This window comes from Parasteatoda tepidariorum, chromosome 4 (genome assembly GCF_982258835.1).
Source record: "Parasteatoda tepidariorum strain Cologne lab strain chromosome 4, Ptep-v5.0, whole genome shotgun sequence".
NCBI classification, from domain to species: domain Eukaryota; kingdom Metazoa; phylum Arthropoda; class Arachnida; order Araneae; family Theridiidae; genus Parasteatoda; species Parasteatoda tepidariorum.
In genome coordinates this window covers 75,278,814-75,299,770 of record NC_141758.1, presented here as the reverse complement: position 1 = coordinate 75,299,770, position 20,957 = coordinate 75,278,814, and the positions used below count along the sequence as shown (strand labels likewise).

Below are 20,957 nucleotides of genomic sequence, written 5' to 3'. Positions count from 1 at the left end.
GGAGAAATTAGGAAAATATAGAATCTTTATTTCTTATTTGTTCTTAGAAATCCATGAATTTATTTTTTGATGCCTTTTTTGAACAAGAATAATGAGGAATTCATGAATATAAATTATAGGGAACACTATTATGATAATAAATATCATGTCTTCATGAGTTTTTCTTTTTATTAGTGATGTACGAGGTGTTTTAGAATTCGATGTTAGTATTAAAATTATTTCTCTTATGAATTTTTATAGTGTTTTGTAGTTTGCACTATTATTAAGTTTTTAACTGTTTGAAGTTTAGACCAATTACTAAATATTAAAGAAACAAAAAAATTTTTAATTAGGGATATTTTTAAGGCATTGTTTATTTTATATAATCTTTTTTCTTTCTATTTTTTATTGTATTCGTTTAATATTTATAATGACATTAATTAGCAAATTTTTTTTTGTACATGCAGTTAAAACTGCTTTTTTGGAAAAAAATATTAAAAAAAATTAATTTGTAAGTTTACAGAAGAACAAACACTCTATTGTATACTCTAGAACAAATGTTGCATGAAATGAATACAATATTCATCATATATAAAGCAAATTATTTTTAAGAAAAATTTTCGTTTATTTAAAATTTCACGACCGCTTTATATTTACTTTCATAAAGCTGCAAACATGATTACATGTTAGAATGATTACATCATTCTAAGTAACATTTGTTCGATACTATATTTAAAAAAAATGTTCAAAAAAATTAAAATTGTTCTTAAAAATTTGTAGTGTGAGATATTTTTTTAAAATTGGGTCCAACTAAAAATGCTTCAAAAAATCTCTCTATCTTCGTTGTTCTAGATCTTGGTACATTAAATACTTGTACATGCATAGATAGCGCTCTAGAATAAAAAAATCCTTAATTCTCTGAAAATTTAATTGACCCAATGAATAACAATCAACTTAAATCCTACATAAAGGAAAAAATTTAAACCAAAACATTCAATCTTTTGATAAACAAATCACGCCAAATACATGATAAAGAGCCAAAACTAGTCACTCGTTTTATAATGAGGGATACTTTTCATCTTCCGTCAATGATCCTAACGCTAAGATTCAAGGAGAGGATTAATACGTTGTTTTCCCCAAACAATTGTTATGCATAGAGCGCCAATATTAAATAACGTTGTATGAAACAAGTAGAAATCATGTGATGACTTCGATAAATATTTTGATCGCAAAGCAAATATTTTCTCTCAATATTTGCGAGCAAATGCCTAAGAATTGCAAAATATTTATAACTTGGATTTCGAGATTTGTTAATTTTAGTAAACATCTTTGCAATAAGTAAATTATTAGATCAACATTAAAATTGTTTTTGTTATTTTTCATTTAAATAATTAAAGTAGAATTTCCATGAAAATGGTATTGATGCATTAAGAAATTTAATAGTAAACCAGTATTTGCATAAATTTTTAAATTTTAGACCTATCTAAAGCTTTTTTTCCGATTCACACATAAAATAGTTTTATTTTTAATATGCAAATTACCAACAAAATTAAAGTAACTAAAGTATCTCTGTTATACATTAAGCTGTTGTTAAGTAAGTTACTATCTGTTAAGTAAGCATTAAAGTATTTCTGTCGAAACATTTTAAATTACATCTTAAACCTCACTAATTCTTCTTACTGGTCAAATTTTTTTGAAAATTTATTTTTAATTTCAGAATTTTTTTCCTTCAGACTTTCAAATAATATTTTATCTTTATGAATAATCACAATGGTTTAAAATGATATAAAAATAATCTGTATTTAACGTAATAAATATACTTCAATGAAATAATATATATTTTTAATTTAAATATATTTTTTATCGATTTACTAGTAATTTATTTTTATTTAATTTGTTTTAATTTAAGTTATTTAACTTTATTTGGTTTATTTATTTTTTTAGTTATAAAAGCTAATCATTTTCGCATTAACCCGTTGTGGGCCAGGGGCTTATCGGGAGGTAAAGGCTCCACAATTTTGTGACCAACGACATGATTGTTGCAATGTGTTCGGATCAAATAATTTTATTCAAAACAAATAGGCATACTTTAAAAAAAACTAAAACATATTTGAACAAATCCGTTTTATTATCTTTAGAAGAAAAAATTGATATTTATCAGGGATGCAAAAGAAACAGAAGCATACAAAATAAATTGTTTTAAAAATATTTATTTTTAAGTGTTTTCCTTTATGGCTGTTTTAAAACTATAATGGAGAAATAAAAATAAACTTATAAAATGCGCATTATTTTATAATTTATCGGAGATAGTGCGTATTAAACTTCCTAGCCTTATTAAAAGCATAATAAACAAATTTTTTATTTCAACATATCGAAGAAAATTTATATATTATTTTTTTTGTTTAAAAATTTTGCCGTTAAAATGTTTTTTTCTTCATTTATGTGACATAATTTACTGGTTAAACTGATCAAAAGAGATCATGCTTTTTTCAGACATTTTATCTGAAAAATTTGCTGATAAAATGTTTTTGGTCAATCTATGAAATGAAATACAAAGTAATTAGTGCCATGATTATCGACAGAAAAATGCATGTAAAATGTTAAAAAAACATTATTCAAAGTATGGACTTTTTTAATAGACTGAATTTTTGTTCTAAAATAACCGGCAGCAGTTTGTTTATCCAATTAATGGTAAAGTTTATACAGTAAAGAGCCCTTCTTACCTTTACGGTTTTGAAACCGTTTTCAACGAGTATCGTTAAAAAACCACGAATACAAAACTATACGGTTTCTCACCATTTACAACTAGTATGGTTTCAAAGCTCTGAAAAAAGTGTAGAACTGGACATTGAAAATAGGTTTTGAGTTAGGTAATGCGCACTGGAGAGTGCAGGTCACAAATTGGCGAATGCAAGACATGGAAACTTTTCATGTTTATTAATAGCACTTACGATCAATAAAATGTCAGATCAAATGAATGATTAAGTCAATCTATCAATACGGACTGGTTATATCAATTAATAAAATAAATTATCAATAAACGATAAACGTAAAATTTTAATTTTTTTTCTTTTTGCAGTACATAACTATAAATAATTCATTTCATTACATTTAGATTATGCGCCAAAAAATTTTATAAAATTAATTTTAATACTTAAATATGCTTCAAAAAAGTAAATTAATTGTCTAATGATAACAAAAAAAGTTAAAGTTTAAGCGTAGAAAGGGAATAAAAGCGTTAGCTGATATTTATAATATATTTTGATTTCTTTTAGTGTGTGTACGGGTAAGTTTCAAGATAGATTGTCAAAAAAAATTACGAAAATCATTTCAAAGATATTTTAAACAGTCATTTTCGAGTATATATTTTTCAGTTATTTTGACATTGCTTGAATGTCATAATCAGATGTTTTTCAACTTCTACATTTGGTGATGAAGAGATTGACATACATCTGGAAAGCAGACAGTCATACATGTGTCGATACATATGTTATTATGTAACTGATTTGAAATAGATTATTTAAACTTCCTATGCAAACAGTTCTCAAATTTTTTAAAGAGTGTAAAATGTGACACATAAATACTATATTTAATTTTTTATTTTGTTTTGATAGTTATTAAACTCAACAGAAAAATCTCAATTACTCTATATATTATTCCATGCATTCCACTATACATGTAATTTTTTTCAACAATCTAAAAACAAAGATTTTATTATAAATCAAAAATATGCTTCAAGCTGTTTTTATTTACGAAATGAAAATTACATCAAAATGAAATTTATAAATGTTTATTTTATCTCGTAAACTATATTTTACATTTTCTAAATATTTTCTATAATAATAATTAAGTTTTTCTAACTGAATTACTTATGAGCCTAAACATCTCTAATCTATGTTTTAAAAACGTCTTCAGTTTCATAAAAATGCATCATAATTTATATATTCTTTGAAAATTTCCACCAAGAATAGTTTGTAAAAATACAATTCTGATAGTATACAATTTTTTTAAAAAATATTTTAGTCCAAAATAGAGCAAGATTACAGTAAACAATGGAAATATTATGACAGTGTTTTAATCAACGTAGTGCAGATATTGCCCAACTTTTAAAGCCGTGGAGGAAATTGAAAATTTGAAAATAACCATGGAGTATTAAATTTTACCTCGCAGTTATTTGCAGCATTTCGTAAGTAAAGCGACAAAACAGCACAAATTATGCAAGGTTATTTTGCAAAATTTTACGTTTGCATAATATTAGATTTCGCAGTTTGCAAATTTTAGTTTTTGGACTAATATCTCACTGCAGACAGAAGAAGTATACATTGCAAAATTTATAATAAAATTTAAGGTAATACTTGTGAGCAAATATTTTTTTTCTTTTATTATTTTAGCATTGTTGCATTTGTAACAAATTTTTTACGTAGTTTCGTTGAAAACAAATTTTATGAGGAGAGCGTGGTCTGCAATATCATATAATATTCAGATAGTATTGCTAAGAATTAAATTTTGACATAAAAATGATTTTTTTCTTCCAATACCGGGTGATAAATAAGGTAACACAATAAATGCTGTCATCTTTTTTTAAATCAAGGCTTCAATTAAGTAGTGATAATTATTTCTTAGACATTGAGAGCCTGAGAGCACAAAATATCTTAATACTAAAAAATAATTTATTTTCTATTTTTCTTATTTTTTTAAATTTTTTTTCTTACCAATTTTTGATAACTGTCAGACTAATTAATCGTTTTTTAAAGCATTTATAATTTTATTTTACTTTATATCGTTGTTTTTTGCTTTCTTATTTTTTGTGTGGAAATATTACATTGCAAAATTGTATATATATATATATATATATATATATATATATATATATATATATATATATATATATATATATATATATATATATATATATATATATATATATATATATATATATATATATATATATATATATATATATATATATATATATATATATATATATATTTTCAATTATTTCCTTAGAATTATTTTTTGAATTTGCTGAAAGATATCTTCATAGAAGTGAGACATTTGCGTGACTTTAAAAAAATTCAATTGAAACACCAAAACGAAAAAAAAATGCTTTTAAAAGGTTTAAGAATTAAATAAAAAGATGATATGTTTTGGATTGGTTCATTGATGTTCATAAAATATAAAATCTCAAATAAAAAATTAAATGATAATCAAAATTCTCACACTTTGTTAAGGAGTTATTATTTCTTTTAGTCTATATAGTGCATACGTGAGTGAAAAAAATCCATTAAAGATAAGCTCATAGCTATGATTTTTAGACAGTTATTTAATATTTAGCAGAGACACATGGATATTTATTACTAATTTGAGGTAAAAGACATTTTCAAGACACTAACCATAATAGGTAATGAAAATCTACAAGATTAAAATGGTCACCTGTCATAAGTATATGACAGTTGTCCAAGTAAATAATTAAATTGTTGTCTTGATTCAAAATTGCAGTGACTTTAATTGTTAACGTTGCCTAGTTAAGTAAATTGTTACTGCCAAATGTCAATTAAAATTAGTAATTTTATCTTACTTGGTAGACACATCACTTTAGTTACTAATTAAAGAAATGTAAGCTTGTCGTAATTAGAATTTATCTTTCCATTCATTTATAAACAATAAATAGCATAACTAACTACATTAGTCGATTAAAAATAAATATTATGTTTGTTGCTTATGCAAGGCCGATATCTTTTAATAATTTGAATTATGTCTTTCAAAAAACAGTCGAAGAAAGTTAAAAATAATAGCGAGAAACTTTAAAAAGTTTGACAAATTGAAAAATAAATTTTAAAAAAATAGAAAAAGATAAAAATTTAAGATTTTCTGTGCTCTTTTTAGAAAATTAATTATTCCTTTCTACCAAATTTTAAAATTAATTGTAACAGTGATTTTCAATTAACAAATATCAATACTATTTAAGAAGCAATTAAACAATGAACTTTAAATAAGCACCTATAAAATGCATAATCAGAGTAGGAAATTAAGAGGTACCGGTGCAGATTCCTGTAAAAATTGGTTAGACAATACTGAAGAAAACATTGTTTTGTAGTTTTTTCCAGTCAGCAGTGCCATCTGTTGGCGTTTTTTATTATAATCAATTTTGAAATTTAGGGAGAAAATATGAATGAAAACCATTTATTTCTATATCCTTACTGATCAAATAAAAAAATGCTTAAGAAATACATTATGCATATTATGCGAAAATTATAGATGCGTACATAATAAAATGTTTAAATTTCAATCAGAAGTTTTATTTCTTTGAATATTTAGTAATTTATTAGCTGATTGAAAACTTCCTATGCTTAAAATATATATATATATATATATATATATATATATATATATATATATATATATATATATATATATATATATATATATATATATATATATATATATATATATATATATATATATATATATATATATATATATATATATATATATATATATATATATATATATATATATATATATATATATATATATATATATATATATATATATATATATATATATATATATATATATATATATATATATATGAAGAAAAACAGTCGATATGGTTCAAGCGCTTCAAAAATAGGCGCCCATTTTCATGACTTGTGAGACGTGGATGCAAACGTTACCCATTCACGTCTCTACAGACTAGAAAAATCGAAACTACGACGCCATAAGTTATTTAAAGCATCCATTAAAAGTATAAGAAATAGAATTAAATAAAAATGAAGATCAAAATTTAAATACAATAAGCCGAAATGGAAAAGCGCTGACAGCAGCATAAAACCAACATTGTCCTTAGTACACAATTTAAATAAAAATGGGAGAACTAAAATAAAAACCAAACGAAATTTCAAAATTAATCATATCAACAAAAAACGGTACTTCTTCAGGGGATACACTGTCTGCTAACACGCTGGAGCCTTTTTGTAGTCAGTTGTTCAATCAAAAAGCTCCGAGGACCCATAACGTAGATAAAATGAGAATTAAAATACAATGCCTTAAAAATTCAGAGATTAAAATAAAAAGGAAAATCCAGTGAATATCCAGTGTAACAAAATTTTTAAATGACATAATTTACCGAAAATTGAATTACGTCATTATGAAGTGTCATTGGACTATCATCACTCTTTAACACATGCACACATGCCATGCAATCCGGATTTAAAGTGAAACTTAATTTTAGGAGGAGGATTCAATAGAGGTGAACGATGGAGTTTAATGAAAGGACATCACGGGGAGCTGACGTAACATTGGCATACAAAAACAGCCCCAGCGTCTAAGAAAATTTAACCGTTTACTGGTGGTTAAGTAAAATGCCGACAATAATTCAATCTTTAAAGTGATGTGATTTTTAAAAGAACTGCTTTTGTATTTTTGAAAAGACTCAAGGACTTACTTTTTAACACAATTTCTGAAGTAAACAAATTATTTACTGTAAAGTTTCAAGTTAAAGACAAAACGATTTTTTGGGTTTTTTAAATGAACAATTATAATATTATAATTATATAATTATATATTATTAATAATTTTTCAAAATTTTTAACAGAAATTTTCTTTGAAAAATTCAATTCTGTTTTAAGATTACTTTGTTTTTTTTATGAGACATCATGGTAAGGAATACTAATATTTTATGAAAAAAGAACATTTCTTATAGACGTTCCTAAATGAAATGATGTTAGATTAAATATTTTTTTTAAGAATAGCTCCCTGAAATAAAGATGAAAACTCCTCTGCTGGTTGGATTTTTTTTCAAATGATTTTATTTGTTTCGTTTCATTTTTGCGAAAGATAAAGTCGAAAATATTCTAAGAAATATAAAATTTTACTGTTATCATATTGGTGGTATTTGTTGGATTGCGCTGTTACTGGAAAAATGTTTTAGTGACGTATAAAAACTGTTTTCTTTTAAGAATTTTCCCTTTCTGATTCTAAGGATTAAGGTAGTTTAAAAAAGCATTTCATGATATTTTTTGGACATTTGTGATATTATTCTGATAACGACATTTATTTTCATAAAATATTGACACTGATATATTTTCGCATATAACGTAAGCCAAACTTATCTAGCAAGATAGAAAAATATTTTGAGAATGTAGCAATCGAACTGCTAGTTTTTATCTCTAAAAATTTGCTTTTCAGTGAAAAAAATATTTTACTTATAATTTTTTTTCGAAATTATTCTGATAACGATATATAGTTTCTCAACATTTTGACACACTGATATATTTTTACATACAACTTAAATCCAAATTATCTAATGAATTTCAAAACTTATATTGAGAAAGTAGCAATCGAATTACTTGTTTTCAGTTCTAAAAATTTGCTTTTCAGTGTAAAAACTAATGTTATACTTAAGATGCTGTTTGTGAAATTATTTTAATACCGATATTTATTTTCACAACGTTTTGACACTAATATATTTTAAAATACAACTTAAATACAAATTATCGAACGAGTTCAAAAACTTATTTTTATAATGCAGTAATCGTAATGCCTGTTTTTAACTCTAAACATTTGCTTTTCAGTGTAAGAAACTAATGTTTTACTAATAATTTCCTGTTAAATTATTCTGATAACGATATTTTCAAAGAAATTTGACGATGATATATTTTAGCATATAACTTGATTTGAGCATTAAGGAAAACATTGCATTAAGGCCAGGAAATTGAAAGATATTCCTGTCAGGTATTGAACTTTGTTTCAACTATAAAGCTTTTTTGTTTATCAAGATTTAGGTTTTGGGTACAATAGTCCTCTGGTCGATGTGCCCTGCTCTTTGGAGCTGCCTCTAAGTCTAGCATATAACCTGAGACGCCTGTATCTTATGAGTTGAAAAAATTATTTTTATGAAGTAGTGATCGAATTGCTTGTTTTTAGTTCTTAAAATTTGGTTTTCAGAGTAAGTAACTAATATTTAACTAATATTTTCTTTCCGCCATTTTGTTCGGTTGTCCTGCCTGCCTTCACCATTCTTCCTGCTTTGTCTAGTTTTCCCCAAACACCATTCTGCCTTCTTTCCATTTTTGAACATAAATATATTTATAGCAGAAAAAATTAAGTGCGAGCTTTAAAAGATGTGTGCTTACAAATTAGTTTTTGCGATGCTAAAGAACACTTTTTAAACTCTTTGAAGTTCTACTACTACTAAGTTCTGCTACTTGAGTTCACGGAGAAAAATTCTAGTAAAATTACTAAGCTTTATAGTAATGACATTTCTAATTAAAAAAAACTAATTCTAGTAATAAATCCAAAATTTATGGTATTTAAAGAGCCACTAATTTGGAATTTTTTTTGGTTTACATAAAAGTCTGGTGTCAAAAATATAGTTTTTATTACCAAACTTATAGTTAAAAATACAAATTTGGAAAGTAAATTTAATTTATAAGCAATCGGGATAAAAGTACCTAGTTTTGCCATACATTAAAACACTATATTTTAGGGTTAATTTAACCAAAATCATTACAAAAGAAATTTTGTGAAATTAAACCAGCTTTTTAGGGCTCCCATGGAGCCAGAATCACGTTAAATTTCACCATAATCTTGTAGTTTTGACCAGACTTTTTTGACGAGTGCTAGTCAAAAAAAAGTTTGAGTAGTCAGACCCGTTGCATTTGGAAGTTTCCAATCATCTGATAAGACAGATCGCGAGATTTTAGAACTTTTTATTTGTTTGTTTTGGAAACTCTATTGTCTGTACCATTAAATGAACTATCAAATAATGGTCTGATTTCAAGAATTTAGTCACATGCGTCATATTTTCAACAGTGCTTTTCACTGATAGTCATCCAGCGTCAATTCAATGTTGAACTCTACACTACTTACAAAATCTTCTTCTGACACCAACAAACTTACTTTAACTCATTTATATTTTTTCTCAGTGTTTTAAAGTAAATATCATTTGTCCCTAAATATTATTAACTACGAGATTATTATAAATTTCTCAACACCAACGAAATTAAATTGAAAGTTTGTTGAAAATTTTTTTTTCTGGGATGACAGGACGCACACGTGAGACTCGAGAAGCAAATATCAATAAATTTAGCACGTTAATGAATTTTATACTCTTGTCGATTACCTTGATTCATAACATGTAAATTCATGTATCTGAAAATGTAATTTTAGCTATATATTTTTTATTTAAAATGAATTCCTTGATGCACAAAAAAATATACATATTTAAAAAAAAATCTTGGAATTTAGGTTCAAATAATAGCTTAAATTCAAATAAATAAGTCTTTAGCTTCAAAAAGGGAACGGTATTTCAAATTTAAATAACTAAGTAAAATAAAAGGTTATTGCAACAAGATTTTTTGTTTATCACACAGAGAAAAAATTCTTGTAAAATTACCCAACTGTATGATAATGACATTTCTGCTAAAAAAATGTAACTCCGGTTAATAAAATCAAAATTTACGGTTTTGAAGCCATTATTCAATTTGTAAATTTTTTGCTTACATAGTAATTATTTACCAAAAATTCTAGCTTTCAAAATTATAGTCCTTTTTACCACAAATTTCGTAAAAAATATAAAAATGAAATGCAAATTCTACGGAATAAATCGTTTTTATACCAAGTTTTAAAGTATTACGAGAAATTTTTAAAACTTTACCACTTTTGCCAAATTTTATCACATATTGTAAACCATATTTTTGTTAATTTTAACAAAATCATTACCAAAGCAGAAAAATCCACGCGCTTTTCCATGTTCCTAAATTACTTAAAGTGCGGTATATCTTACCATATTTGGTAGTTTGCACCATATATTTTTTTTACATTGTATAATTTTTTAAAATAATCTTTAAGAATTCTCTCTCTTGTGAAAAAGATAATCAATATAATTTTTTCAAACCCTTTAGAATAACATTCTATTGAATACCTTCAAATTGTTATTAGTTAAGTAAATAAAATATTAAAAACTATTATAATTAATAAACAACTGTTTAAATATATTATATTACACCTATTATAGTTTACACATATTCGAAACAACTGACTTTTCATTGGCAACTTAACGTTTTTTGTTTAAAATAATTTTCGTTTCGTTGCATTTACATCTGTCAAGTCATAAAAATGAGTGCCTATTTTTGAAGTGCTTGAAACATGTCGACTGTTATTTTATTTTTGTACATTTTGTAAGTTTGAATGCTTAGTATAGAGTCTTATTTGAGAGTGATTATTCCTAACTGTCTAATTTAACAAGATCAGATAAATTACTTGCTTAATATTCCAAATATTCATATTTTAGTTCAATTTTTATTAATTCAAAATTATCGAAATAACTTTATTCGCATTTAAAAATAAATTTCTAGAAACATAATTAACATTCCATTAAAAGTATCTATTCAATTTAGCAAATTGATGCGTTTAACTTTTAGTTTATATTAGTAAGCACACGAAAATTGAATTTAGTATTCTACTGCAGACGAAGATCTAAACATTTTCACTCGCATTCAAAAGTATGGATGGATGAAAATTAAATTTATTTTCTTCTCCCAGTTTCAGAATGCATATATTTATGTCCAAAACAGTCTTTCAACACTATCAGACAATGTTTTTCTTAAAATAAACATGAACACAAAAGAGAAAACTAGTGCCTGTGGGATTGAAAACCGACGACAAAAAAAGGGATATAACGAAAAATCTAATAATCCCAAGGCGTGGCGTGCTGCGTTATTTTTATTTGGTGTTCGTGTTACAATGAAAAAAATCAGGAAATTCAATTTTTACGTTTTTTTTTTGCTTGCATATTTTTTTTAAAGCTTGAACAAGTTAAATCTGGCAGAGTTCAGGTGTTTTTTAGATTTGCAAAATTGTTTTTCTGACAGGATTTCTACTGTGATAGGTATAAAATTTACTAACATATTTTAAATTCATGCTTAGGCTTGTTGGATTAACAAACTAGGATATCAATAAACTAAGATATGGCTGAACGAAACATATGCATGACGAATTTAAAATGCGAAATTCTTGTAAAGTGAAAAAATAATAATTTCTTGAATAGAAAAAAAACTTACTTTTCCTTTAATATTTATTAGAATCTATAAATTACTAATCAAAGAAGATTCATCTGATTTATTTCGAAATCTCAGTATTAGGAAAATAAAAATATAAGATAGGCTATTATTATAAGATATAGCTATTAATTATGAAAATCAATTTTTCATTTACTTATTTATTCTGGCTGAATGAAAACAATACAAGATAAATTTAAGATTCGAATTCAGAGTAGTTAAAAATTCGCGTTATATTTCAACTTATCTATAAATTTAAATATCTTGTAAGGGAAGGTAGACTATTTAGCTACTTTAGGTAATCAAAGAAATTTTATGTTGAAATCGAGGATAAATTTATTTATATGTTCTCTTTGTAATTTATTGCATTTTAAAAAGCAGCTGAAATGCAAAAATACGATATAAACAATAATATTTTTTTAAATATAATATTCATTTACATTTAGAAGAAACAATTTCAGCAAATTTTGTGTTTCGTCAGCATAGTAAATAAGTGTTCAGTCCAATTGCGTTTTTGTTTCTTATAGCATTAATTGTTTAAAAAAAACAGTGCATTTTAAGTTTCTACTCGGGTTTTTTAGTATTTTTATCACTAAAAAGAAATAATATAAGAGTTTTTAATTCAAAATAAAAATACATTAGGTTATGCTATCAATAATAGTTTATTTTTATAATTTTGTAACCGTCGTTGAACTGCTGATCCTATTTTTCGGCTTACGACTACTAATGTTCAACTCCGCAGCCTTGTAATTTTGAACCCAATCCAAAAGACAAGGAAACTCCTGGATCAAGTATTGGGAGAAATTCGCCTTCGTGGACTGCGATCGGTGCAAGCCGGAGGCGGAATTCGTATCGACTAGCCATTGCTGGGATTCATACCCAGGTCACGTTTTTGGAAGACGAACGCTCTATGCCCTGAGCCATCGCAACTGAATAAGAGTTTATTGCTAATTTTAGATGATAATTTGTGGTATTTTTCTTATTTAAATATGACTTCATGCAAATAACTAGCCTTATATTTATTTAATCCGGCCCTCCGATTTCAAGCCACTTCATTGGATGATTTGAAAACCATCAAGCGTCTGATCCAGCGGCGTATATAAAGGGGACTTCGGGGTTTAACCTCCTCCTTGTAAGCCCATTTCTTTTAATAATTGAACCCATCATTTTGAAAAAAATTATTTTAATTTTTCTTCCCAAATTTTTTTTTCATAAATAAAAAGAATTAATTAAGAGAAAAAAGACGAGTGTATAAAAAAAGTGCTTACAAAAATTAAATAATTGCTATTCGATACTCATCTGCTCAATGCTAGAAATTGTTCTCAGAAAAAAATTATTAAATAACAACGGAGATATCAATTGAGGTAATTTAAATGAAGATATTATAGAAGAATAAATGAGGTTATTTAAATGAAGATCTTCCGAAGCATAATGTCGTAATGGAAGATAATTGAAGAAGCAATTCCAAGAATTGAAGGTATCAATTGTTCAATTTGGGAACCTTTTTGATTGTCCAATTTTGCAACGAAACTTGGGGTCCCTATTTAAGGTTTTGAATTTTGGTGATTGCGATTGGGATAATTTAAATGGAAATATTATGGAGGAATAGAGGAATCGAATTTTCAAATTGAGTTTGAAAATCCAAACTTGCGATAAAAACTGGGGTCCTTTTTCTAAAATTTTGAATACCCCCCTAAAAAGAAAAAAAACAGAGGAAAAGGTTTAGTTTAGTATCATTTAATGAATTTTTTGAAAAGATTTCAATCGTGTGTTTCGTATATCCGGTGCAATTTTTAGCTAGTAGCTGACGATCTTCACATTTTTTTTAATACTCTATTTATTCTAAGATATTCAAGAATCTCAAAAATTGCTAGTCGAAAATACCTAAATACGAAAAAAAAGGAAGAAATAGAATGTTTTAGCATTCATCTATAATTTGTGCTTGAAAAAACTGAGTTTTATTTTTCTGCTTTGTTATTGCATGAATAAATTTACATTCCCTGAAACACTTTAATACAAAAGCACATTTTATATAGAATTTACAACATCAAAAAGAAAAAGGGGGCGTAGGAATCAGAAAAAGAGCTCTTAAGCTTCAAGAAAGGTAGAAACCAGAAGCCGGTTGAGTTTCGCTTATTTATCGTTGCCTAGGAGAGAAAGCTGAAAGTTTTATTCTGAGGAATTTTTTCATAACTTTTTGATTACCCTAAACTCTTGGGAAGTATGAAAGGTATGCGAAACTATTTAAAGCTGCAAAATGTTACATTTGAAAGTAAGGAAAAAGAACAACATTGTCTTAATAGTTTTAGTGTTTTTTTCCTTGAGGGTTTTCCTTAAATTTCAAAATGAAATTAAAATAAATTTTTAGAACAGGAGAAATAATTAAATTTCGTAGTACAAAATTTCAACATTCAGCATCAAAATTAGAATCCTCCTATGCATGTAGTTAAAATGTGGAAAGATTCGAGAATGAACTTTTTTAGTTTTAAATTTTCTCAATTGAAGCAAGAAATCCACACAAGCAAAACAATATGTCAATTTTTTATTCAAACGACTAAAGAAAAGTTTATACTAAAATGAAAGAAAAAGTTCAAGAAAAAAAAATTATATGGAAACTAATGGGTGGAGAACGTAATTCAATTTCTGTCTGATAAAAACCAAAAATATTTGGGTGCAACCCCTTTAAAAAAATGCTGGGGATTTCGGGACTATAACAAAGAATTTTCTTAAGAGTCAAAAAATGTTTTATTAACGTTATTGTAATTAATTGTTTTTTATTATGAAAAAAGAATCAAACAATGTCAAAAGTTCACAAGTAATTTCACATACCATTTTTTCGATACTATAATATGGAGTCTTTTCATCGTGCTCAAGTAAAAAATGTTTTGTTATCGTTATTTCATTGCAGTTATTATAAATAAAAGTAACTAAAATGAAAAGATCACAAATAATGTCTCGTAAATTGACACACTATAGATTCTATTATACAATGAAAAAACTTCTTCAATCCTCGTAAGATGTAAGATTGTTTTGTTAATGTTGCTTCTCTTTATTCATTAATTTTGAAAAAGCAACAAATAACGTCAAAGGATCTCAATTCGTGTGAGGTAAACAGATATATCATTGTTTTGTTACTATAGTGACGAACTTTTTTCAGTGTCCAAGCAAAAATTGTTTAATTAACGTTATATCACTTCATTTATTATGAATAGAGATAAGACACGTGAAAATATCACAAGTAATGTCTCGTAAATAGACAGACTATAACTTCTATTCTATAATAAAAAACACTATAACTTCTACTCTATAATAAAAAGCCTTCTTCAATGTTCATAGAAATTACGATCAACGTCAAAAGATCAAATTAATGTAACGTTAGCATGCTACTGTTTTGCTACTATAATGAAGGACTATTTTTAGCGTCCAAATAATAAGTATTTTGTTAACGTTATTTTAACGTTATTTAACTTCATTCATTATGAATAAAAATAACGAACATGAAAACATCTGAAGCAATGTCACGTAAGCAAATATACTATAGCTTCTATTCTATAGTGAATATCTTCTCCAGTATCCATATAATGATTGTTTTGTTAATGTTGTTTTCCATTCATTTACTACGAAAAATAATAATCAACATCAAAAGATCAAGTTAATACCACGTCACCATACTATTGTTTCACTACTATAATGAAGAAATATTTTTAGCGTCGAAATAAAAAATATTTTGTCAACGTTATTTTAACGTTATTTCACTTCATTCATTATGAATAAAACCAACCAACATGAAAATATCGCAAGCAATGTCACGTAAACAAACATACTATAGCTTCTACTCTATAGTGAAAAATCTTCTTTAGTATCCATGTAATGATTGTTTTGTTAATGTTGTTTTTTTCATTCATTCGCTACGAAAAATAATAATCAACATCAAAAGATCGCAAGTAATGCCACATAAACAGACATACTATAGCTTCTGTTCTACGTATATTGAAAAACCTTTTTCAGTGTTAAAGCAAAGAATATTTTGTTAAAGATGTTTCATCTTTATTATTTATAGAATTATTTATTTAATTGTACAGCGTGAAATATGATTAACCGATCAAAAACATAAGCAAAAAGTTTTTCAAACCCTCTGTTATAGTTTTTTCATTAGTTTATTAAGACTTCTTTCTTCTTACCAGTTAAACACTCATTATCTCTTAAATGTGATCGGTGACCTGGTAAGTGTGAAGCAAAAAGTGTTAGAGTAATGTCGTTAACTTACGGTGCTCTAATTAACTCTAATATCGTAATTGATGTTTAAGCTGATTCTTTTTGTAAAGAGAAAATGCTTTCTTTTCTAATCGAAATTTACGTCTTTTAAAGGTTGTGTAGCTTTAAAGAAACATAGATTAATTGATAATTTTTTTTCGTTTTTCTTAAAACATATATTTTTGATGAATAATTATATTTTAGAAATTAACTTGCAAGTACAAGACAGAATTACAATGGCTTAACTAATTAAAATATCTAGATTTGCTGAAAAAAAATCTCTGTATTAGCTAAGTGATCGAAATAATCCCTAAAAATAAATGTGCTTAGTTTGTTTTATATATTCTGTTAAAATTTGAAATATTTTTATTTCAGGCAGTTAGAAAAAAAGCAGCTTTTACTTTGAAAAACCAGTTTTTTGTAAGGAATTTCTTTTAAAATCAATATTTTGCTGTTTTTCATTATGGAGATTTTTACATTATATTTTTATATTATTTCGTATTTTGTAATACGAAAATTTACTTTTAAGTGTAAAAATACGCTTAAATATTTTTTGAAACGAAATTGTACTTTTAGGTTACGGAATTCAATTTTTTCATTTCCAAAATTAAAAAGAATTAAAAATAAATTGTTTAAAAAGTTATAAGAAATAAATTTTTATACAATCATATAGCTATATCATATAAAATAAAGCCGTTTCACAACCTTGCAATTTCTGTATATAGAGGCAATGTCATTTCTTTATGTTATCACTTAATGATCCAAAAAATTCATTTTTTTAAATTTAATTTGCTTATACGATGAAAAAATTATCGTAAAATTTATCACATTTCTGCTTCTATGGGAACACCAAAATACTCGGAAATTTTTATCGAAGTGCTTTGGCAATGATTGTGGTAATATTAACAAAAAATATTGTTTTAAAATATGCAATAAAAGTTAGTAAATGTTGCAAAATTTTCATGATATATTAGAGCATATCGTAAAACCCTTTATTCAGCTAAATTTACTTTCAATTTTGTATTTTTAACTAAATGAGTGGAAATAAGACATAAAATTTTGAAAAACAGAATTTTTCAATAAACCGTTAACATATAAAACGAAATAATACTAAATGAAGGGTTTAAATATCTCGTATTTTGGTTTTATTAACCAGAATTATGCTTTTGTTTTACTAGAAATTTCCATTGAGAAAAACTGTTTATTAACTGCTTCCACCTACTACGGTTAAACAACCAGAATTTTATCGCACCAACAAGAACCACCTAATGAAGCTACTTAGTTCTTTGCAAGTGTGTACATATCATAGCTGAGCCGGCTTATCTGTCAATCTCATGACCGGCAGAACTGGAGTTCGAGTCCTAGTGTTGACACCCCAATATTTCTTACATTCCTTTCAACACGTGAAGAATTTCCAGCGTCCAGCACTCTCCAATGCCCATTACCTTACGAAAAGCCAGTCTCCTATGTCTAGTTGAAAAAAATTTTTTTTTTACATTTTTGAAAAATTCTAGTTGTAAATGGTTGAAAAACCGTATAGTTTTGTATTAATGGTTTTATAACCATACTTTTTGTAAATGGTTTCAAAAATGTACTTTAGGAAGAAAAATGTACTTTACCGTAAACTTTACTATTAATCGTATGGAAAGACAGCTGCCAATTAGTTTACCATAATTTTAGAAAGAAAATTTTAACAGTGCATACAGTAGGGTAATTTTACCAGATTTTCCCCCATGTATTATTAAAGTAATTCAATTGTTTTACATTTCATTATGCATTAAATGATTCGTTTATTGTCTATAACGTAAAATTCAATCATTGAAGTTCTTCATAAAACAAAATATCATGAAATCCACATCATTGATAAAATTTTAACTCGTTCGTGTTGAATTTTGATTAGACAACGATAATTGAATATATGATTATTTTTTCGAGAAAGGCATAGAAAACTATTCCCATTTTCTGACAAGAATTTTTTAAAAAGAAGTTTTCGATTTCATTCTCTTTCATAAGATGCCCCTGGCATATAAATTGATTTATCGTCGTTCTCTTTAAGATCTACAAGTACAAGGACAAGGTAAAAGTTGGAGAAAAAAGGAAAAAAAAAACTAGACAAAGCGGAAATAATTTGGAAAAAAAAAGTTTTCATAAAAAAAACCAAGAAACTGAAATAGCCAAAAGGTAAGGATATTTTGTGATAGTTCTATTGAAGAAGGTGATTGTTTCGTTTTACCAATTATATCATTTTTCTGGAATCTACAAATGATAATTTTACCTCCGGTAGTACTTAAACTAACTTACTTTTATTTCGAAAAAAGTAATGTTACCATTATTTGTAAACAATTTTGCAACTAAAAAAGATATCGAATCACTTTTAAAGAAACATAAGCAACTCACATTTGTATTTTTTGCGATTATATATCATTTTTATTTTAAATTTTTAAGTCTAAAACTTTTCTAGAAATATTAAATTATATACATTGGGCAAAATTAAATTGCGTATGAATAAGATTTTTTAATTTTTTTATCGTAAGTTTTAATTTAACATTGAATGAACTTGTAGGTAATTATTTTTTAAATGTTTGATTCTAATTAGAAACAAATAGACATGGCGAATGTGAATACGCTTCTCAATAAAGAAATATGTATAAACTTGAAATCAGTAACATGTAATATTACTGATTTCATTGTGAAGCTTATGCACATTTCTGATCAATCAGACCAGCGGGTTGTAATTGGTGAATTTTAAAGGAGGGAGGGATCAGCTTACTTGCGCATGGTCTCTCTGTCCAACCAATCACATTAAGAAAAGAGAACAGCAAAAGCTACCAGAATATGGTGAACTTTACCGAGTCTCTGGCTCTATGGAAAAAACAAAAAGCTCAGTAATTTTTACCGATAGGCTTTGGTAATGATTTTGGAAATATTATCTAAAAAATATGGTTTTATATTTTATTCCGCCTTCTGAAGACGTTGAGCCCTGCTCCTTAAAATCTTGTCTGAATCCTTCAGAGGGCATCCCCAGAGTCCACTTCGACTTTTGTGCTTCGGTCACAAGGAAATATTATATTCCAGCTGAACTTAGGCAGCTAGCTTTGGAAATTTTAGGCGAGATTCCCAGTGACGCCGTAAAACTTTACGCAGACGGTAGTGTACTGGGAGACCTAGCTGGTAGCGGCGTCTTCATTGAAAAATCTGGGCAAAATTACTCCGTCACCGTAATCCTGATTTCACTTCCGTCTTTCGAAGTGAATTAATCGCAATTGAACAGGGCATCGATGCTATAATGAACGAGAGTGACTTTGGAGATCTTTGGATCCTGTCGGACAGTCGCAGCTCCCTTCAACACCTACACAATTGGACTAAAGTTGGAGACAAAACAAGCATCTCCATCCTCCTTAAACTTCAACTTATTTCAAAGTACCACGACGTTCATCTTCTGTGGATATTATCCCTCGGTGACATCTTTGGCAATGAGCAAGCGGATCGCTTGGCCAAGGAGGGATGTAGTCACGCAACACCTTCGTCCTCAGCCCTTACCTATACTCAGAGAATCAGCCCAAAATCAAAAGCCATCTATCAAAAAGTGGAGGATCCCCCCTCTCATAATTGGTATGCGGCCAAGGAACCGGGCTCTTCACTTGTTCATATAGGTGATAGAGCGTCTCAAACAGCAATTTCCAAATTGGTAAGTGGACACGCGAATAGTCTCTCATACTTCGAAGGAAGAAAGACTTATGCAGTCTGCTCCAAATGTGAAGCCCAGCAGGCCATGGCGAACTTATCCTTGACTGCTTGGGCATTTCCAAGGAGTACTTATACGCTACTCCACTTCTTGTTATCGACTTTTTGAGGGTCAACAACCTATTGGATCTTGTCTGACTCCGTCAGACAATTGGAGGATAATGAACAACAACAACAACAAAAATAATGACTTAGAACACGTCATGAAAACCATTTAATCGAAACCATTTAATTATTATTATATTTACTTTATATTGTATGATTATTACAATGTATTTTTTGTTAAATGCATGGTAAAAAGAACTATTATTTCAAAAACCAAAATTTCCAGTTAACCGTTACCATATGATCGGAAAAATTATTCTGGTTTTATTAGCAGGATTATGGTTTTTTAGTAACCAGAAATGACATTACCATACAGTACGGTATTTTACCAGAATTCTTTCTTCCGTGTAGATAATGACAGATATTTTATGTGTATCTCCTTTTTGTTCTTATTCGACGAGCCGCAATAGTTTTCCAGTATGTTTTGGGTGGAGCTAGGCTAGTTTGTTAAGTTAACATTAAGTTAGTAGAGTTAAAGACGTTAAGCTTCTTGGTGTCATAAGAAGGTTTTGTAAGTAGTGTAGAATTCTGCGATAAATTGATGCTGGATGGCTATTAGCGAAAATCCCTGTTGAAAGCTTTGCGCATGTGACTAAATTTTTAATATCAGATCGTGATCGTTATTTGAGAATTCATTTAATGGTACTGACAATAGAGTGTCCCAAACTCGGGATTTATCGTATCTGACCATTGTTAACTTCAGCACGCAACGGGTCTGACTAATCAACCTTTTTTGTGACTGGTACACAACAGAAAAGTCTGGCAAAAACTACTAGAATATGGTTAAACTTGCCGTGATTCAGGCTGTATGGG

At 27.2% G+C, this 20,957-nt stretch overlaps 1 protein-coding gene across 1 annotated transcript in view; it reads right to left on the bottom strand.

Moving 5' to 3' along the window:
* Positions 1 to 20,957, bottom strand: part of LOC107444278 (uncharacterized) — a 684,996-nt gene that overhangs the window by 253,585 nt on the left and 410,454 nt on the right. The gene's annotated exons all lie outside the window — the stretch shown is intronic.